Consider the following 23908-nt stretch of genomic DNA (forward strand, 5'->3'; position numbering starts at 1 on the left):
GAGTGGCCATTTCCGTGTGAACGGACGCACGCACGTATATATGTATACATCCTCGTACTCGATTACGATGACTTTTCGGACACACAAAAATACAAAAAACTGCTGTTTCTCGTTGCAGTTACATTTATTTTTAAAGATTTGTGAGAAGATTTTGGCTTTTTTTTTTACACTGCAGCAGAAATGACATCGATTTTACATCTACAAATAATTTTCACAGCCGGCAAAATTTTGCTGACAGCCGGTTGTTTTTGCCGGCTGCCGGCTATTTTCTACATCCCTGACCAACTAAACTGATAAGAATGAAACTACCAACAGCTTCAATGATATCAAATGTTGGACGTCAGTCAAAAAAAAATTCAATTATTTCCCAGTTGTGTGAGTAGTATGTGTGACTCAAAATGTGAATATTTACCAAGGTTTCAATTATTGTAAGCAAATATATTGGAAGTCAACATGATTGTCCACAAAAAGCTGAAAGTTGTGATCAAAAGCAGAAAAACACCGGTCGTTTGTTCAATGATCCATGATAAATTCGCATCTTGGAAGGAACAAATTTATATAGTGTCAGTGAGTTAGGTAGTCAAATTTGTTGTTTATTCTGTTTGTGTGGAGTGACCTGACATCATCCTAAATTGCTCATGTTCTTAATCATGTTTATGAGTTGCACTGCCCTACCCCCATACTGTGATGATTTATTTAATCAACCAATGGCCTGTCAACTGTCTGTATACGGATAGTTTTCAATCGGATTCGAACCACACAACATACGGCAACAGTCGCCTAGCTGAGAGGCCTGAGACAGAACCAGTCGGCTAAATCTCCACTCCCAAAAAAGAGTGGTTCAATAGCCGCTAAGTTGTTGCATTTATCTGACTGAGTCCCTTCAACACGTTGTAGATTTCGTGAAGCACTCACGCACGCATGCTCACTATCATACATCGCACATACACACTTTATCGAAGCGAAGAAACGAATTTCATCGCTTTAACTGGGCGAACGATAACCTCGGGGACAATTCTGTCCACCAGCAGTGTTACCGACCCAGGATAGAAAATACGGATAGTTTTCAATCGGATTCGAACCCACAACATACGGCAACAGTCGCCTAGCTGAGAGGCCTGAGACAGAACCTGTCGGCTAAATCTCCACTCCCAAAAAAGAGTGGTTCAATAGCCGGCTAAGTTGTTGCATTTATCTGACTGAGTCCCTTCAACACGTTGTAGAGTTCGTGAAGCACTCACGCACGCATGCTCACTATCATACATCGCACATACACACTTTATCGAAGCGAAGAAACGAATTTCATCGCTTTTACTGGGCGAACGATAACCTCGGGGACAATTCTGTCCACCAGCAGTGTTACCGACCCAGGATAGAAATACGGATAGTTTTCAATCGGATTCGAACCCACAACATACGGCAACAGTCGCCTAGCTGAGAGGCCTGAGACAGAACCAGTCGGCTAAATCTCCACTCCCAAAAAAATTTAGGGGAATCCAGTACTGCCTCAAAATTTTGGTCATGTCTGGACCCAGATGATGCCCAACTGAACCTAAAAGTTTTCGCTCCAGTCTTTATCATTCCATGTTTTATATGTGCGATGTGAAAGCCAAATTAACGGGCTCGGCAAACCTCGCCCGTTAATGTTTGGCTTTCCTCTTGCCCTTGCCCACAAATAAACGTTAATGGTCAGCGCGTTCGCCCGTTATTTCTATAATGAATTGTACTAAGAAAGATACTACCGTATGTTTATATAAAACACATTATATTACCATGCCCTGCCCGTCGCATTTTGATTAGTCGAGCTGAACCACGTGACTGACCACAAATACACAGTAATGGTTTGTTTACATGCCCGTGAATATGAATAACAAGATTAACAACTCAAAGTATCGTAACTTTACAGCTTAAAGGTAAATCATAATCAATCACAAAATAAAATGGAGAACTCGTAGGTCAAGTTGAGGTACTTTTTTCTGAAAACATCTCCGGATTTGCCAATTTTTACAGCGCCCAGTTGTCGTTTGCTCCTCAAATTTTCGGAAATTTTGACTGTTTTCTTGGGTTCGCTGTTAATATAATGGAAATAACAGACTCCGTTCTGACCATTAACGTTTATTTGTGGGCGCGGGCTCTAGGAAAGCCAAATTAACGGGCTCGGCAAACCTCGCCCGTTAATGTTTGGCTTTCCTCTTGCCCTTGCCCACAAATAAACGTTAATGGTCAGCGCGTCGCCCGTTATTTCTATAATGATTGGACTAAGAAAGATACTACCGTATGTTCACATTCACAAAATTTAGGTCGGACCTAGCTGGGCACGGTTACAATAATCCTCTGTGGGGAAAAAATTTGATTCACCTTCACATTTTACAGGACCTGCCTAGTTTTGCCAAAAAGAATTAATCTAACTGCTAAATGACATTTGAACTGCAGAGACATCTCCAGTATTGGTTTCATGAACTTTATGAGACAGAATTGGACTTGCAGATTGTACAGAAATGCATGTAACCAGTGCACAGTGTTTCTGATGTCTTTGTTAACTAATGCCTTTCTTTTAAGTAATGTTAATCAGATGATGTGGTCCCACTTGTGGAGCAAAACCTGGTGGGAAGATATTGTGTTGAGAACATGGAATGATAAAGACTGGAGCGAAAACTTTTAGGTTCAGTTGGGCATCATCTGGGTCCAGACATGACCCAAATTTTGAGGCAGTACTGGATTCCCCTATTGCCCAGCCAAAACTAGACCGATTCTGGCCTGACCTAGAGTGTCCATATTGACAATATTGAGTTGACTCAAAACCTGGGCTGGCCCAGGGCTGACATAAACTACTCAATGTAAAAATGACATGTACTGGAGTCTGTATTCACAGTAGCATCTTGCCACATGGTATTCTTGTTGATACAAATCTCTTATCAGTGTTTGGGTATCACTCAATGAAATATTAGCTAAAGCTGATCCACTATATTATATCATAAATAACCTCAGATTTGTTTTCTTGGTCAACTTTCACTATAAACTGATACCAAATATGACTACATTGTTTTCACAGTTTACAAAACTGTCTTAATAGATATATGGGGTTGGTATAGGTTATTTAAGGTCGCAGACTAAAGATTAGCTCCAAAAATACAAAATTACTGCCATGGTCCCCCCCCCCAAGTTTGAAGAAATAAGTTGGCTTAGTTTTGTAGAAGATTTTTAACTAAAATTTGCAAAAATTGCCTCCAAAACACAAATTTATTATTTTTCCTGAAGCCATATGAAATTATCTAAGTACATCCTAAGTGATCTGTATACCAAATATCAAAGCTTATGCGATAGATGAGAATATATGAATTGATTGTTCAGTGAATCCAGTGAATCAGTTGTGTGTTGGGTTGGTTTCCTTCAGTTGACTTATAAGATAAAACAATTTTGTTTCTCTACACATGACATTGACAAGAGACACTTCATCTCATGAAGAGTAAATTTCATTATTTCAAGTACTAAAATGACATATTTCTACATCAAGCATTTGTTGATAAAATGTTATCTTGACAGGTCCACTGATACAACTGTTATGTTGCAACTTGACCTTTTTCAAAATTATTGATCTGTCTTAAAAAACAGTTGTCTTTTCTTCCAGTAGTATGTCATATTGACCAGTATTTGGCTTGTCAACACACATGTACAAGCATTGCCATTTTTTGTTCAATGAATTTTAGTTCAGACTTAACTTTAGTAGAAAACAATTTTAATGCATGTTGTGTAGTGTCCGTACCCCACCCACAAACTAGTTAAATACAACTATTAATCAGTGAGTAGGGTTAATATTAGAAATTTTATAGCTTGATGATTTTACTGTTTTATCAAAAAACTTAAAAGTTTTCAATTTGTTCTTATTGTTGATGCAAAATTTATATTTGAGTGTTGTTCTCTGAATAACATTAAACCATAAACCATAAATATACTTAAATAATATCTTCAATTAATTACACTGTGGTGAAAAGTTTACAGGATAAGGCAAAATGGAAAAAAAAACATGTTTCTTCATCAATTAATCAGCTATTATTTCTACACTAAATGTAAATGATCAGCTTCAGTACAGGTTTGCTTTGGGCTGGTGTTGTAGTGTCCGTACCCCTTGTACATACTTTATGAAATATTTTGATGAGTCTTTCCAACATGGACTAACATATGAAAGAATGCTATATATCATAGCTATGCATGCTGCTAATTATCATTTTAAGATTTGGGATTCACTTTGGAAGATTATTAAGCAATAATTGAAATGTGTTAGTTGTTCTTTCAAAAATAAAGTGTTTTGTTTGTTTTGCTTTGAAGAACAACATTGTATACACCCGGTGGAATTCAAAGATTCTCTACAAAAGTCATTTTATGATGTAAGGCTAACTGTATTGATTTGCATTTGGTAAAAGTATTGTATATTCTCCCCTAAATTTTGCAATGGTGCAAAATCTTTTCTTAATTTTCTAAATTGTGTAGTGTCCGTACCCCATGTAAGGGTACGATAAAGAAGGCCTGTTTATAATGGAACTAAGACAGTTTGTGCGAAACCATTTCTGCACTATATATGTGGCATATGTACCTAAGTCCTGGTAAGGTTTTCACAATAAAACAATGAGGTTGAAATTTGGCCATTTTTGACCCCTACTTTGTACACTCAATTGTGAAAATGCCGTTTGAATATTGCATTGGTGGTAAAAAAATCTGAACTCAAATGATTTGTCTTCACCGTACTGTGATGCAAAAATGATGTAAGAACTTGCAAGTACCCAGATGGCCCGCAATGGAGAATATACATGTACTATGTAGCAAGTAACAATTAATTACCTTTTATCCTTTATTATTTAATATTCATGACTCAGTGCAAATAAAATTTCTAATCTTTACCCCTGACATGACACCATGGGCTGAGCTCGATATTAGGTCATATACTTATTTGCAACTACATCATTTACATTAGTACTACATGTATCTGATGCAAATATTTGGTTGCCTTGCATTTTGCCCTCCATTGATACAATATTTTTATTAAACTTACAGGCCTTCTCATTGTCCCATTTTAAATAATGTATAATCATGAAAACCTGCATCTAATAGGTCGGATTTCTTCTAATGTTGGACAGGTGGCAAGGAAATAAATGAAAGTAACGTAGTACACTCATTTGAGTGAACCAGCTTAATTTGTTATGTGATTTTTAGCTACTATAGACTATAGAAGCTATTGAGATGGGTATCCGTCCGGCGTCAGTCTGTATGTATGTATGTATGTATGTATGTCCGTTTGTGAGGCGTCTGTCCACTCAAATATCTGAGAACCGTAGTACTTACTGATTTGATATTTGTTGTGTAGATGAAAAATATGCTTTTGAGAAACAATTTTTGTTTAATTTTGTGATATTGTTGAAAATATGCAAATTAGTACAAAAAAAAGGCGTTCTTGGTAAAAAATCTTCTACTTCATAACTGCTGGTCAGACAGCTTTATTATTTGGTATACTAGTCCCTAGGGATAACCCAACTTAGATTTGTTCAAACTGTGATGAAATATGCAAATCTGTATTTTTAAGGAATTTTTTGTCATTTTTGGTCAAAACTTTTTATCAAAACTGCTTGTATGACAGCTTTAATATTTGGTATACAGGTTCCTACAGATAAACTAAATGTGATATATTGAATATATGACGAAATCTGCATTTTGTATTTTTGGTGCAATTTTGCCATTTTTGGTCAAAAAAATGTGTTTCTCAAAAAGTACTTTTGTCTGGTGCCTTTGATATTTGGTATACGGGTTCCTGGGGGTTGTCCTAGTGTGATATATTGAAATTTGATGAAATCTCCACTTTTGTATTTTTGGGTAAATTTTTGCCATTTGTTTCTCAAAAGTTACTCATCTGATACACAAGATGAAAATCTAGATTATGCGCAGCATAAAGGTGACATAAAGTTGCATAAAGATGATCTGTAATCATCTTTATGCAGCATAAAGATGGAACTTTATGCACCTTTATGCTTGTGCATAAAAGGGTTTAATGGCTGACTAAATTTAATCACCTTTATGCAGGACATTACAGATGCATAAAGATTCACATTTATGCATCAACCTGATTTGTATTTATACATCTTTATGCACAAAACATAAAGAAACATATTCAATCTTCTGTAATTTGGATCTTGTAGGTCCAAATATGAACCTGATTGTTCTGTTTTTGCACCTATTGTACTGTAGTTCTGCACTCATTAACTTCATTAATATCATTGTTGTATTAACTACTTTGCACATTTAACCCATCTAACATACACACATATCTACCAAAGCAAGATCATAGAAGAGGTATCGGTTTAAATTGTTTATTTAAAATAGTTAAATAGGAAATCACATGGGACAAAAAATACACAATTCCTCAAAAACCTCCTCAAAAATACAAGCAATATACTTCATGTGAAAAACAAAAAATACACTTATTGTTTTCTTCTCAGATGCAATATTGAAGTGTCAACCAAGTATCTGAGAACTGATTTAACTTGACTCACTTTACACAGCAATTATGGCTTTAGTTATAACAAATAAATAATAAATCCATTGTTCTCTAAGATTTAAAATAAAATTGGATGTACCGGGTGTTTGGATGTCTAAGTAGAAAAAAGACTCCACATTTAGCTATGTTTTGTGTTGCATTGCTAGTATCTATTACAGATCACACATGATAATGAGTTCTGCCATATCATTGAAAATTGCCATACAAATATTTTGATCAGAACCTAGACTCGAGCTAAGATTCAAGCACATTGCATGTACATAAAGCTACAGTGTTGCCAAAAATAACTGTAGTTGTAAGTTGGTGTACTTAATCTGTAAAATTTGTTTGCAAAGATGCACCTCATTTTTAACACTTTGTTCATGAAATATCAAATATGGCCACTGAAGAGACTTAGACAGAATTATTGGTCTTATAACTCAGCTAGTAATCCGTCGAGTACAGTCCACATATTCACACATGTACAGCTTTGGTATTCAGCTTAATCACTGATTATGACTCAGTCGGTGTAATAACATATAGAAAGTGTTCCCAGTTGGACTTTCATGAGTACAGCCTCTGTCTGGTTAACAAAATTCAAAAGTTGAGTGGTCTTTGTTCGAAACAAAAAAATACATCACTAAGCCTTTGGCAGAATCAAGAAAATGTATAAAATATGCTTATACATTAAACATTGTCCTGTAATGAGTTGTCAATGCTGCTGGAATTGTCATGTGTCTGTCAGGCTCTGATCTGATTGATACCAGGCCCTAAATGCAAGGTAGCCTCAATATGCATTTCCTTTGATGCATGTGTTTTTCCATATGCAGTTTCACTTCTTTCTCTATCCCATGGCAAGAGTCTCCGAATAAAGGCACCACCGTTGCAACTTCTGTCATGTTCGCTATCCTCAGAAGAAACACACACAACTATCAAAATGTCTTCAGCTTGATGCTAGTCCTTGGATAGCCCAGATTGTATGTATTTCAGTTCTGGAAATAATGATACACAGAATAAATCATCAGGACTGTACACCATCATTTTGTTTGTTTTTGTTTAACCCTTTGCACCCTGACCCCCTGGTACTCTATGACGTCATCGGACATTTCTGTCCGAGCCGGGTTCAAAGGGTTAAATCCGTGTATTTATAGACATTTGATAATTCATTTTAAAGTACTTCACTAGACAAGAATGGTTAAAAGTTGATATGTATGCAAGAAATTTGATTTCTGAATTTCACTGAAATGTTGATTCACTATACATTGGAGTCTATGAGAAAACTATGAATAATTTTTTTTTCAATGCTTCACAAACACAATTAGACTGAAAGATTCCGTTGCATGTGAGCGTTCCGGTGCACTGCGACCTACCTGGTAAAGGGTCGCAGGTCGCAGTGCGCCAGAGCGCCCGCACACGACGGAATCATTTGTCTTAAACACAATCGGTGCTTTCTGAGATGTTTGACAATTGATACAAATGTACTTGATTAAATTACGGTGTTTGAAGGTTCAGATGAGGACAACAGTTTTGATATTTGAATTTCAACTAAACCTATTTCACTTTTCATGGTACTAGTGGTATACAGGTCACTTAAATATTTCCCTGACAAAAGTTGCTATATCTCTAATACGTAAGTAATGGAAATTGTTCATTGCCCTCCATGAGCTCGATTTACAATAAGACAAGCCTCTGAGTTTCAACAGCAAGATGTTCATGTGACAGATAATTATACTTTTGTTCAGATTTACAGTTAAATGACTACCACGAGTGAAATCATGCAGCGAATCATTTTATCTCCCAGAATATTTTTGAACACTAAAACTTCTTTTTAACAGGTCAACTACTTAAGAAAATTGAGTGACCCCCAATGCTGTTTGAAAAATACATGACCCCCTTTGCAATTTTCAAATTTAAGGTGAACCGCATCCCCCTTCAAATTGTGCTGGCTTACCCCCGGCTGTATAACTGAATGCTCCCTTATTGAAGAAACTGGTCATCTATGTACTGTTGTACATCAAACTGACATGTTTATGCCTAAATATACAAATATGAAGACCAAAATGTTTTTTCACTGATTCATTGCCTATGTTATTGACTAAATATTCCTGTTTTTGTTAGGAGAGACTGTAAAATCAATGTACCTCCCAGACACATGGAGTATGGTCGTGCTTCCAATAATAATTTTGCAAAACATGTCATCAATTATGCGCTTTAGCGAATGGTCAATTATGCGTTTTAGCGAATGGACCAAGTCTTTGTACGTTGGCCGAGAACTAATACAGTAGGATCTATAGGTTAGAATATTACATCTGTCAAATTAGGATGGAATATTGAAGATAGAAATATTTTGTATCATGCAGCCTTGACCTACAGTGCCTTGTAACATATACATATATTGAACTAAAAAGAGGGCATGTTACGCTGGGGAATCACCCAAATCAAAGATTGATGTGACTGTGTATGTGTGCCAGTAATAGTATGGATTAAAAGTTAATCTTTCGGTACTTGATCTAGAAGTCATCACTGATGACATACATGGAGTCCCCGCTGGATTATGTCATTTGAATTACGGTGATTGAATAACAATAACATACTTGCTAGATTCATTACAGGGGAGAGCGGTGAATTTGTTAAATGTTTGGAAATCACATGCTAGTGATCTGTTGGGGGTCATGTTTGTGTATTTGGGACAGTACAATTACGCAAAAATATATATTATGCTACAATTTTTGAAAAAAAGCAATGGTTTTCTTGCACACTGTATGTTGTTCGGAAAATAGTTTCGTTCAATTTTAGTAAAAGATAAAATATGGTTTTTGAGCATGTCATGTAATCTGGAACATGTTATCAGAACAGAAGCTTGTTTCATCTTTCATTACACAATTTGCAACAGACTCAGCAACCTCAGTTTGTCTTGTGATGTTGTTTCAAAGTTTTGTTTCCCAGACAAGGTTCATAAATTACACTTCATGGATTCATTCAGTGTCGGGAGACAGTGTTAAAAAGAACATTTCCTTGGTTTGACTATGCAATTATTGTATGTCATGTACATTTGTGTTTGGAACTCATGGAAGAGCCCCTGAAGTTGTTTCAACCTATGCTCCTCTATAATAATTTCCAGGGTTTACATATTTCATTGTGATTTCAAAATTTGACATGGGCTAAGCTGCATCACTATCGATTACATCTGTATCTTCAAAAGAAGATTATAAAGGCAGATTTTGTCGCTCATGGCTGTTAGGTGCCCTGCAAATATAACCAAACATCAAAGTTCAGCTAAGTAAAATTGTCGTACATGTGTCATGATGGTTCTGCTTAACCATGTTCATGTACTATAATTCACCAACACTGGTGCTTTGGTTAACTTGCCCTTCAAAGTTCATACTTTAGACTAAAACCTTATCAGTGCATACTTTGTAGAGTACATACCTCTCATATTGTTCCCAGTTGTTGGCATGCCTTTTTGTGTGACTGTCATTCCTTTGGGCACTACACTTTCCCTATTTGTTCACCGCCTAATAAATACATGTACCTCTAGGGGACCTGCAACTTGCAGAAATATAAAAAAAGAGTTAAAAATCCTACTGAGAAAAATCAAATTGTCTCAAACACAGATGATGAATCACATTTCAAGTCACGATAATGACGATGAATAACCATATTAAAGTTCCATTAGCTGTATCTTCTGGCGATTTTTCCGTTAGTTTTGATTGAAATGATCACTGGCTCATGTTAAATAGCCTGTCAAATAACAGAGAATCGCATATTATTCGGAAACATTACGTGCCCTACAACTAAATAACATGTGATTTTACAACGAAAATTTCAATTTTTGTCCGGACAGAAAATACAAACTGTTGACACGCGAATTGCAACGTAGGCATTCTTCTGCACCTGCGCGAGTTATGTACAGCAATTTCAAAATAAATATTCATTACTTATGCCCGGTACCATTGTCCGAGCACGTTGCGTAGCCAGACGTCTGGCAATCCACGACGCAATGTTGTTTTGATCCGACAATAAACTGAACTTGTACATCTGGCGTGATCGCGGCGTCACCATATCTGCGTTCTCCCCACCAGCACGCTGAGCACGCCAGACGTCAACAAACGAGCTCGGAAGGGCAATACGTTTGAACAAAAATTAGCAGTTTTATGTGGCTGTAACATCACTAATCATGTTTTTGTTTTTTCGTAAAACAACATTTTGCAACAAATATGAGCCTCCAACATGGAATTTTCCGAGGTAAAAAAATGGTCAAAAGTTACAAATAATGGCCCTTTAATCTGACAGTCCATGGACACATATTTGAATCAGAAATATATCAAGCATTTTCATGGCCTGAAAAGGCTCAACATAATTGGATTCACACTGCACTATGCATTCCTGCAGTATCTCAGAGCTTGAAGACTGTCAGACCATTGATGAAAAATTTACTCTTTTTACATCCATCGTATTACCAGCCCTCCGAAGTTCAAAAGAAATGGGAATTGATTTATTCGGCGGGCGGATTAATGTCAGGGGAAACATGGTCATATAAATATCCAAAATGTGCATGTTGACAATAACACCACATTTCTATTTCAGCATAAATAGAAATAATTTAGAAAGTTAAAAATGAATTGAAATGATGCGAAATAAAATGACATATCATGTTTAGGTAAGATTAGAATTAATCTCATGTTCACTTAAAGCCCCGACTAGCTGTATCTTCTAGCATTGTTTTTTTTATTTACATTCAAGCCGAAATAAGTTGTGAGAATATACTGATTTTGGTGATGTATACACTTATTATTAACTACCCACTGGGACTGTACATGCAACTTTGGCCAAGATAAAGATTGCGATGTGATTAAATATTTGCCCAAACATTAAATCCCACCGTGCATACGGTGGATAATGTGCATATCTGCACTGAAATCTTCACATAAACTGCACAGAGCATTGTGCAATTCATGCTATAAGATCTTGAATGGCCCTTACATGTACTTCACTGTTTGATGCACCACTCAGGACGCAACATTCTCTGAATGGTTTGGTCACACAGAGTTCACGCAAATGCATATACATGTAGTTTATTCATTCGCGCAGTGAAGTTGGGCTCCCCAAAGGTCATCACCTCACCTCAGTCATAGTGTGAAATATTAAAGGGATAGCCCACCCAAATATCAACCTGCCTTTAAAAGTTGAAGCATAATATTTTTGTAACATTCATGATGAAGAGATGAGATATGTGCTAATGATTCTCCTGGAAATTAATGTTTTATTAAGGTAGTATGCGCCTCGAAAGTGAAAGACTTAAACTTTTGCTCAAACTTTCCTCAAAAAAAGTTTCAACCATTCTCTTTCAAAATAAAAAATAAAAATAGGGGGTCACCATGCAAATTTTGGAACCAGAGAAACAAATAACCCACGATTTAACGATTTTTGAAAATCAAAATGGCCACCATCCCTGTGTTAACTCTATGGGAAAAATAAAATTTTGGATTTTCGAAAAACTAAGACGGTGAAAGTTTTTCTTTCTCCAAGAGTTTTAAAATGAACCCCCACAAGTGGTAGATCAGAAAAAAATTGTAGAAGTTTGAGAGTCCGAATATCTGTCCCCGAGGCGCGTTCTACATGTACCTTAATTGATGTGTATGACGCCATTTTCGCCATATGGAAGAGCCACTTATCGGAATTCCTCAGAGAGGCTTGACCTAAGATGACGTTAAGTTTTCGTGTTTGGTTGAGGAAGTTAGGGGGTATCACTAGGGGTCTGATCTACTGTGCGTTTGTATTGAGCTACTGCCCAATGGACACACTTTGCCTTCAACCTTATAACTTTGAATCGGAATTCAGCGACTTTGAACTCCAGGATTTCGAACTTGGTGTTTCCGATGAATTCAGAAGTAAAAGAAGGGCATGTGGCTCCACCAGTTACCGAAGGAAGCTGTACAAGCATGGCTCTTTTGGTAGCTCAAAGGTATAAGCTACAACGTTACGGGAGGCCATGTTTGGAGCTGAACACATCTTCGATATTGCCTCATGACGAAATGAACTCCAAAAATGCTTGTATTTTTATCCAAAACATTTTGATTAGCATTGCAACCTAGTTATTATCACTTGAAAAGAGCGATGTTCGATTTCAAATGCCCGAAGAGAATTGCATGACGAAATTGCTCCGCATGTTTAGCCATTGCAATGCTGGTTTTAAAATATGGATAACTCTTTTTATAACAAAGAATGGTTATAGAAAAATGCCGATTCTAAAGTGCTAATTTTTAGTAACATATAGACAAAGAATGTGCGGATGACGAGATAATTCCAAGAACCGTTCCCCATGGGGTGGGGGAGGGAGAGACAAAGCAAATGACCAGAAATGGCTCATCTGTCGACTCTAAATGGAGTGTCCCTCATCCAACAAACAAAAGTTGTGCATACACACTTTCATGTTCTCAGGGGCACTAAATTAAACTTCAAACACACTTTCATGTTCCAGGGGCACTAAATGAAATTTCAATTTATCCTTTCAAAGTACAGTCATAAACTACACACTACAATTTTCCTGTTCTCACAACTCACTTTGAACTCTAATCGTGAGTTACCGGTAATTAGAAACCGCAATGGAGGTAGGAAGAGATTGCAAATCCGAGTAGCCGTTTTCTGCTGTCAATTGTGCAGTCTTGGGAAATAATTGAGAATGGTTAAAATCTGAAAGCCACACCTCACAACTAGTCATTGGGAAAAATGTCGGGAAATATTCTTGGAAACGGTCTTTGCATACATAAAAACATGCACTGTACTTATAATTTTGAAAACTCATATCGTGCCAATCTTTACCAGCAACATTTTTAGAGGCGGTGTTTTCACTTCAGGTTTCGAATCATGCAGAATGCCTTATTGAAATCTCGCGCACGATTATTAGTACATCTGTAATACTTACAGGCAGGCATAATATCTAAGCTGTTTATGAGACTCCCTAGATCAGACCCCCTAGTCAATGCACCAAACCCGAAAACTTTACATCATCATCTGGGCATTTCTCCCGGCATGCTTTGTGGAGGCTAAGAAGGTCTACATATTGCCTGATTTTGATATTAATTTTCATGGATAACTTCACTGTTTCTGTGCAAAAAGTAATGATAAATGCTTTTATGACATAAATATAAACCTGTACACAGCTGATTAAATTTTTGGTGGATATAAGGTGGTGCAAAGGAAGTTGGGTAGAATTTAGAAAGGACTCAGTCACTGATGTAGAGTCAACAGTGCATTGGAGCTGTATGCATGTGGCATTGCTGATGAATGTAAATGATGGGTATGCCCTAAAATTGAAGAGTCTACAATGTCACAGTCCATACAAACGTTGAACACTGCAAGGAAAGCATCCATGCAGGTCAGTTATGCTCGTTTTGAACAGCATCATTTTCTGATTTTCAAGAGCAAAACCCTTTGGTCAGAACAAATGATCATAAATTTCCTAATACATACAAGTTACCGGTATGTTTAACCCTTTTCCTGGCAAGTCCATATTTCACCACCAGGTCAAGATGGTTAAAATTAATGAAACACAACATATTTCATATGGTGTATTTTAACATAATACTGTACATTTGAAAGCTGTTCAAAACTGTAAACTTGATTCTTTTGGACTAAAGATGCTATAACAGACCAAGCCAAGTGGGTGAAATATGTCATGTTTTGGCTCAATACCACTTTTTACTGACTTGGCTGATGGGGAAGTGATACTGTCTGGCAGGAAAAGGGTTTTAATAAAATTCAATATTGATTACTTTATTTAGGTCGCATATTGATAGACTATAGTATTTTCCACAGAAAATTCAAGGGTTTTACATGTATGTTGAATGACCCCCCTTGGAACAGGAGTACGGGCCCACATTCATGATTGCCCCCTGTTTTGACATCCTAGATTGAATGTTCACCCTAGAGGTGAATGTTTTCAACTGTGACATTGTATGTTCTCTCTCCTTGTTAATATTACCAATATTTGAAAAGGGGCGATAATCAAAATGGCTGTTAAAATTTGAGTTTAATGTTTAAATGTTTCTCAGAGGAATATTCCTAATGCAGTAAAAGCCAATATCCCTTCAGAGGGTAGAATTCAGAGAACACCACGACAAAATGGGAACATATTCTGAGGTCAACAAATTTCACAAGTTACAGCTAGTGGGGCATTAAACATGCTATGTCATGTTACTTTGCACTATTTATAACCTTCTAAATTGATAATATTATTGTGACAGAGGAAATAAATTGACAACATGGATATAATGCCTCTATAGTAAAAAAAGATAAAAAATGTCAAGGGGCTCTTTTCTGTCATTGAGCCATAGTACATACATAAATTTGAGCGACAAGAATTAGGAGACTTGTGGGATTGAATTCAAAAATCTACAAACATATTCAACTTATTGCAATTTCAAAAGAAAGTATAGCAACACTTTATAATCTTATTATTAACCTTCATGCACAGCCATTTTGAGTAGAGGTTAAACAAACAATAGAGCGTATCAATCATGTGTTCCTGAGATAATTTTTCATGGGGACTGAACAGAAATTACTGGGGGGTAAGGCTTTTTTGGGTGGTTGCTATTTTGTAAAAAAAGCATTTTTGAATTGTCATGCATACCTTTTGGGGCAGGGTTATCATTTAGCGCAACTATTGCAACTATTTGAAAACAAGATGTGGCCAATACAGTGCTTCACCAAAAAATATCAAATCATGATACATTGGAATCTGTTAGGCAAAATATTGACAATTCTTCCTATACATATGTACATTTATCCAGGTTTGATAATTTATGTGATTTTTGTACCCTTTAAATTTTGAGGTAAAATACATCTGTGTACAAGAAATTTGATTTTTGGATTCCATTAAAATGTTGATTCACTATACATTGTAGTCTGTTGAAACCATGATTTTTTCAATACACAACTAGCTATATATGTGTGTTTATAGATGCTTAATGATATTAATGCACTTGATAAGATTGAGCTGGTTACTAGTGAATGTGTGTGCAAGAAATTTGATTTTGGAATTTCACCGGAATGTTTATTCACTAAACATGTACATTCTGGTCTCTGAAGAAAATGTGAACAAATATTTCTAATTATATCATACCAGTATATTGATGGTGCAAATACAGTGAGCAGTCAGCATTCAACAAAGAAATACTGTTTACGCCAAATTTTAAGCGACTTTTTACGTGGAATCTGTGTTTTATCACAGATGTGTTTTGTGATTACACCTAGCTATCTGCCTTCCTTACATCTTCACTGTCGTCCCCTTAGCCAATCGGCTCTTCTACCCATGACTGTTATCAATCATCCTTCCCAGCCAATCAGCCACGTTTGCACACGACACTACATAATCAAGCCTTTGTCTCATCGCTCCCATTCATTCATTCATTCATTCATTCAGCTGCTGAGTTCATGCCATACCAGCTCAGCCTATTACTCTCCGTCCGGATACGCTTACGATCCCTTCCGTCGAACAACTATGCCAGCCAAAGGACGTCCAAAGACAGCCAAAAAATCTCAGCGTCCGAATGCTCAACCAGCTTCAAGACCCCGCGCGCAGCCGTACACCAGGCCGGCCACTCGCTCCCTGTCTCGTTCCACTGCAAGTGCAACGTTGGATACTATAACTGCGAATACGGAACACGTCCATGGTACTACACGTATTACTCACAATCCTTCTAATCGGCCTCAGGCAAATGACGGTCCTGGCATTCAAACCGAGTTCGGACCCAGGTCTCCTCAACAGTTCCATTGTCTGCAATGGTTCCTTCGGCCAGCATTTCGGCGGGAAGCGTCCCAAGCCAAGAGTACCACCAAGAAGATAGTTATGTAACAACTTCCATGTTTACGCAGCTGCAAGACTCGGTCAACACGATATCCAATATCCTGCAACGGCAACTTCGACCAGCGGCCGCTGAGTCACCTATGAACCCTCTGACGTCACTTCCCGAAGTTCCACTCCAGAACGTAAACAACACAATCCAAGATGGCGGCGCCCAACGTTCTAACAACGTCGAGTCATCCCTCCACATCGTCGTCCAACAACTTGCTACGGACCCGCGGAACGCCTTCAGAAAGCCTACCACATATCGAAGTGGTGTCTCCAGCGATTCGCCGCGATATCCTGGCAGGTAAGGATGTGAATCTTGCCTGTTTACTCATCCCCGGCTATGGTTCAAGCGACGGCCACGTCACATCGTCATCGGCGACGAAGCCCTATCACTAAAACCGCTATACGATTCGCGAGTAGCCCGCTCGCTTACTATCCAGGAATTCATCCTAGCCTTCTCCATCTATAAAAACGTTATGTGCGAGGTTTTCCCGAACCGACGCGGAGAGTTAGATGCGTATCAACGTCAAATCGTGGGCATGTCCAGCCGTTTCAGTGGCCTAGCATTTTACGAGTACCACCGGCGTTTTTCCGCGAGGGCGGCAGCTTTACTTCTCAATCACAATATCAAAGTCGATTGGGCCTATCGTGATAACGACCTCTTCTGCTCTATTTTTTCTGGTCTACGGGCGGTATTGTGTAACCTCTGCGGCAGCGTTTCCCATGCTACGGAAATCCCCAGGCAGTAAGAAACCGGTTTCTTCAGCAGCGACCTCTCGATCATCGTCACAAGACAGAAAAGGACGACTTCGTGTATTCCATCAAGGTAGAGAACTATGCAATAATTTCAATGCCTCCAGCGGCTGCACCAAGGCGAACTGTACATATGCGCACTACTGCTCTCAATGTTTCTCAGATAAGCACAGCAAAGCCCAAGGAAAATGCCCTAGCAATAACCCCACAACGAACTGACTACCATCGAAGGCCTCTACTCCAATAAATATCGCAAGTCTGATTGAACATTTAGCCCCTCATCCGGATCGGAACTTTGTCAACGCTCTAATTTCAGGCTTGCAAGATGGCTTCCACACAGGTGTTCGCAATGCACCCTCGTCAACTTTCATCGGCCGTAACTTACTTTCAGCCCGCTCTCAGCCACAAACTGTCTCAGAACTAATAGATTCCGAAGTACGCAAAGGGTATTTACTCGGCCCGTTTGAGCAGCCACCCTTTGCTAACTTCCGCTGTAGTCCTATCGGTCTCGCCGAAAAGAAATATTCTGCGAAAAAACGTCTCATCGTTGATCTATCCTCGCCACGTAACGACCCAGTCACTTCAAGCATAAACAAACTCATTGACAAGGAAGAATTCAGTCAATCTCACGTTAACTCCATTGCATCTATTCTCAGACTTAGAAAGGGTTCTTGGCTCTGCAAAACGGACATTGTTGATGCCTTCAAGTTGATCCCTATCCATCCATCGCTATGGCATCTATACGGTATCCAGTGGCAAGGCCGTTTTTACTTCTTCGTACGTCTCCCCTTCGGCTCTCGTTCTAGCCCAAAGATTTTCGATCAACTTTCAACCGCCATTTCTTGGATAGCAGAGAAGGTATACGGTATTGACACCATTTTCCACCTCCTTGACGATTTCCTCACCGTCGACCCTCCATCCTTTGATGCCAACCGAACAATGGCCCTCCTGACCTTGATATTCCGTCGTCTCGCTATCCCGATCGCCCCGCACAAACCCGCCGGCCCCACCAACTGCCTTGAATACCTCGGCATAGAATTAGACACCATAAAGATGCAAGCCCGCCTGCCACAAGAGAAACTCGACAGAATACTCGGTCTCGTCGCTTCTTTCCTACATCGCAAATCCTGCACGAAAAGACAACTTCTCAGTCTACTCGGTCACCTCACATTTGCGTGTCGCGTCGTGGTTCCAGGAAGAACTTTCATTTCTAGACTTATTGAATTGTCTAAGGCCACACACAAAACTAGACTTTCACATCACCATTTCATCAGAAAGCAGGCTCGATCTCACAATGTGGCACCATTTTCTCGCGAGCTGGAACGGCATTTCCATGTTCCTTGACACAAGTACAACAGCAGCATCAGACATGGAACTTTATACAGATGCCAGCGGCATTGGTCACGGCGGCTACTTCATCGGCCACTGGTTCCAAGAACGCTGGGACAGCAACTTGCGCTTAGACTCCGACCCTGCACTTTCTATAGCCTTCCAAGAACTGTATCCTATTGTCATTGCCGCTCTCCTGTGGGGCCATCTCTGGGCGCGCAAACGCATACTGTTCCACTGTGACAATTCGGCTACCGTCCACATCATCAACAAAGGACGCTCCAAGTCACCCATCATCATGAAATTAATGAGGCGCCTCGTTCTTCTGGCAGCCACACATCACTTCATGTTTCATGCCGAACACATCCCTGGGAAGTTGAACACTATTGCTGACTCTCTGTCTCGTTTTCAGATGCAGCGCTTTCGGGACAAGGCACCACACGCGGATCCAGCCCCCTGCCAAGTGCCCTCAGAAGTAATGTTCCACTGAACGAAGCTGTGGCAATCTTCCACAAGCTTCACTAAGCAAGAGGACAATCGGTTCCTATTCATCGGGGGTCGCGCATGGAAAACTTTCTGCTCGTTGTCAGACGTTCCAGTGAGTTCAACGTCTCTGCCTGACGTGTCCGAAGAGCTTCTAGTCTATTTCGTTTCCCACTGCGCCACCTTCCTTCACCTGAAATTGTCCACTATCAAACTGTATCTAGCGGGAATACGCTCCTATTACATTATGAATGGCCATCGCAATCCCTCGTGTCGGAATACGGCCAACCTCACCCACGCCTCAAGAATGTTCTCAAGGGGATCACCATGTACAAGGCTCAAGCACAAGACCACGCCTCCCCATTACAGCCGACATTCTCCGGCGCATGTGCAACATCCTCAACGAAGGAGTGTTCGGCCCATACGTAGACCTTCTGTTGCAATCGGCATTCCTCCTCGCCTTCTTCGGGTTTCTACGCTGTAGCGAGTTCACATCCACCACCCATAAGTTTGACCCCCAGCATAACCTCTGCTTCGGGGACGTTACCACCACTGCATCCAACGGACAAGTCTCCTGTCTATCAGTACGACTGAAGTCATCAAAAACTGACCAATTTCGCCGCGGCTTCAACCTGCGCCTCTTCCCCACGGGTACCGCAATCTGTCCTGTTTCCACACTGCTTCGCTTCATGTCTGTCCGTCAAGCTATGTGCCCAAGTGCATCCGAACCTTTTTCCTCCTGCCAGAAAGAACACCTTTAGACCGCAACACGTTCACAACATTTCTGCGGACTGTTTTATCACGTATCGGCCTTCGACCGGATTTCTTCGCCGGCCATTCCTTCCGCATTGGAGCAGCCACTTCAGCCGCAGCATCACAAATTCCAGACCACCTGATCCAGACATTGGGCAGATGGTCCAGCAATTGCTATCGACTTTACATAAGAACATCAGAAACTTCCTTGCGTCATGCTTTTCAACGGCTAGCCTCCTAATTCTCATGGCACCACCCTGTTTATTTCTGGACTCACTGGGTGCCTAGTCTTCATTGCAGTCAGCTCATTCCATTGCACTATGACTCAAACGTTACATGTCTCGTCGTATTCCACGTCTGTGTTCTGTCAACTAACGTTCCTCCATGTTGTTTCCACCTGGGCTCGCACAGTTTACCTGTCCCCCAGGACCCCCTCCCCCCAAGCCGTATCATCACCACGATGATCCCTTGGGCGCGAGAACCTTGTCTTCGTTCAATGTTTCCACCCGGGCTCGCACAGTTTACCTGTCCCCGGGACCCCCCTCCCCCAAGCCGTATCATCACCACGATGATCCCTTGGGCGCGAGAACCTTGTCTTCGTTCAATGTTTCCACCCGGGCTCGTACAGTTTACCTGTCCCCCGGGACCCCCTCCCCCCAAGCCGTATCACCACCGCGGTGATCCCTTGGGCGCGAGAACCTCGTCTTCATTACATGTTTCCACCCGGGCTCGCACAGTTTACCTGTCCCCCGGGACCCCCTCCCCCCAAGCCGTATCACCACCGCGGTGATCCCTTGGGTGCGAGAACCTCGTCTCCACTCATCATGTTTCCACCCGGGCTCGCACAGTTTACCTGTCCCCCGGGACCCCCTCCCCCCAAGCCGTATCACCACCGCGGTGATCCCTTGGGCGCGAGAACCTCGTCTCCATTCATCACGTTTCCACCTGGGCTCGTGGGCACTAGTTCTATGCCCTTTACTGCTTTATTTTTGCCGTTTCATCTTTTGCTCTATTATATACTTTGTTGGCGTTTACGTTCTCCTTTTTGCAATAACCCTCCTGTCTTTCATCAACTTAGCGGTGGTGTGTTCACAAATTGGACGATAAAACAATTTCATGTCGATCATCGGAAAATTGCAAGATTGTGTGAGTCGGAATCGCAGAAGAACGTCACAATTGTATCTAAATAAGTCAGTGATTGACATTTATTTTGTGTGAACGACAACACAAATTGGGCGACACGGACACAAACCGCAACTTAGGTTCGCGTTGATTGCGCCAGAAGTTGTATAAACAACTTGTCCGGCGGGCAACCAGATTTTATTTTTGACTTGTCCGAATGGATATTTCACTTGTCCCGGGCGTCAGGCGATAGGAATTGTCAAGCCCTGATCATTAATACAGACTGTGACTCACTGGTCATACAAAATTTGGGAGGGATAATCTTTTTCTTGCTAACACTTTTTGAAGGGTCATTATTTTCCATGGATTTAAAATGGCACTTTTGCTGATCCCTGGAATTGCCTTTGTTCTAGTATGTAAGAGGACTATGGAGGGGTGATAGCTTGTTGTTTTCCATTGAAATTGTAATCTGGTGTGTAAATTTTCTGGTGCCAACACAGGCCTTTAAAAACACCAACCACCCCCCCTTAATTTTTGTCCGGTCCCTGACATGAATCAACAGTCATCCCGGGGTGCATACATGTACCACTAAAAGTCACATTTAGCATAAAGTGACCTGGAAATTCGATGTTCATTGAAATTATCAGGAATATCGATGATTTAAAACAAACAAACGTTAGATACTTTGCCGGATACAGACATTGCTGAACACGTTTATAAAAGAAGGAGTAGACGTATCTTAGACACAATCGGGCTGGTTAAAAATAAGACAGCAGCTTACCTGGTATAGAGCCGTCCAGCTGATGCTGATGCATGACTCGGCGACGATCGAGGGCTTGAAGTGTGTGTCGACCTGTCGCTGGTGCGGAAAAGAGGTACTCTCTTCCGTTTTGGCGAGTTTCGTCCCGGTTGAACGGAGAATAAAGCTAGCTTGTCGGACCATGTCGTAACTGCATGACACGGTCACTAGATTCAAACGTACCGCATAGTCGTCGAGATGGTCCAGGAATTCAAGGGTAGACTCTTTAGCAGACATTCCTAAACACCGACGGGACATGTCAGTAGAAGCTAAAATATCGACAACTGAAGATTATTGACGTGACGGCACGATCACGGGGTAGGAATGGTACGATGTACAGATGTAAGCGACGCGACGCCACGCCAAACGTTAACAATGGCGTCTTCTGAGTATGACTCCTTAAGTGCTCAAATATTCACGAAATGAACTTTGCAAAGAATTTGATTATAAACATCATTTTTTACTCAATCTTGAAGCAAATGTTATTTTTTTGCTCTCGTTAGACAAAAACATTGCTGACAGAACCATATTTTCGTGTTTCGCCAGATAAAGGTACATCATTGTACACATTGACCCCCTAGCATTAGGCTCTGCAGTCCAGCCTCTCTGCATGTACAAAGCAGCTTACGCATTTTTTATCTTCATGAATATTCCGTGTTAGGCACACAGACGTGCCCAACCAGTGCACTGAGCCGGATATTTGGCGAGATCTTTTTCAAGATGGTAAAAAATAGCAGCTATTTGGCCTAATTAAAACTTTGGGAAATAATCGTGTGTGAGTCATACGAAGTATAGGCCTATTGCTTGTATTTTGAGGACGGTTTTGAAGAATTCATTCGTTTTTTGTTGCATGTGATTTCCTATTTAACTATTTTAAATAAACGATATCTCTTCTATGATCTTGCTTGGTAGATATGTGTGTGCGTGTGTATGTTAGACGGGTTGAACTGTGCAAAGTGGCTAGTATAACATTGATATTAACATTGATAGTGCATCTGCAGATACAGCCAATCGTGCATCTTGTAATCAATTTCTTTATTGTAGGGCCTACATACAACATTCTTACTGTTGCAATAGCGAGATTTGGATTCATTTCAACACCCACAATGTTGCTATGTACACGCCGGCTATGCTCAAAAATAGTATGGAGGGAATTGAGAATAATACAGCACATGAAAGAAAAATAAATTGAAAGAAAGAACTGCAGTAGGCCTACAATATTTCATCCTCATTTGACCGATGTCGTATCCTATAGGCCTAACCTACTGAAATTAGTTTCTGACGAACATACAAGGACGTGTATCATTCACCAAGGTGGTGCAATATGTTTTGCGACTTTGCAGAAATATTGTAGTTCTGACGATGTTCTCCATGTCAGCTTACGTATATAGGAGATATACCGGTATCTTTCCGAACGATAATGTGGATACACACAGCGAGGTCTACGCGAAAAGGTGATGAATCAATTGAATAAAAAACGGTTTTTGGAGATCATATCTGTTTATTTCATCAATTCTGAACATGGTTTGAAATCGGTCTCATATAATAACTACCAACCTGTACTGACGGGCCTGGAAAAGCGAAATTCTAGCACTTTTTTATGAAATCCATCATCGTATATCATCGGGTCACGGTCGACGTCGCAAAATTGAAGCTAGCAACAGCAGCAATGCCGGTAAACAGCCTTGACTCGCCCCGAGTCGATTTTTGATGTGGTTGAAGCACGGTCTGAAGAACGAGCACATTTTGCGAAAGATTGTGATGGATTGTTAGGCTACCAAGTTGTTATAAAACGTGTCTGTCTTAGGAATTCTTTGGAAGTCATAACTGCTTAAGTCCTACAATATTCATAATAAGGGACTGGTCAGTTTATTCGGCGGGGGGGGGGGGGGGCAGTGGATTCATGAGGGTCACCCTGTTTTTGACTATGGTTAAAGAGGGGTCACTATGTTTTTGAATGCCCAATTAGGGAGGGGAGTTCAGTGTGTTTTAAAAATTTCGACACGGGCTCATACTTGCCTAAAGTGCATCGTGCAAGCGAAAAATTTCATCATTCCGTTGCATTCATGGCGCGCCCTTTAGGCACTTAACTTTAATAACAATAAAAAAAACATATTTTTCAGAGGCCCCTCCAAGCACGAAACTTTAATATATCAGACATATCTGTCAGAGATATTCGTATGTTTAAAATGTTGTCGGCGCGCCCTTCGGGCGCCTTACTTTAAAATATCAAACATATTTTCAGCATGCCAGGCTTTCACATATATATCGGAGATATCCATATGTTAATATT

This window comes from Ptychodera flava, chromosome 11 (genome assembly GCF_041260155.1).
Source record: "Ptychodera flava strain L36383 chromosome 11, AS_Pfla_20210202, whole genome shotgun sequence".
In the NCBI taxonomy this organism is placed as follows: Eukaryota; Metazoa; Hemichordata; class Enteropneusta; family Ptychoderidae; genus Ptychodera; species Ptychodera flava.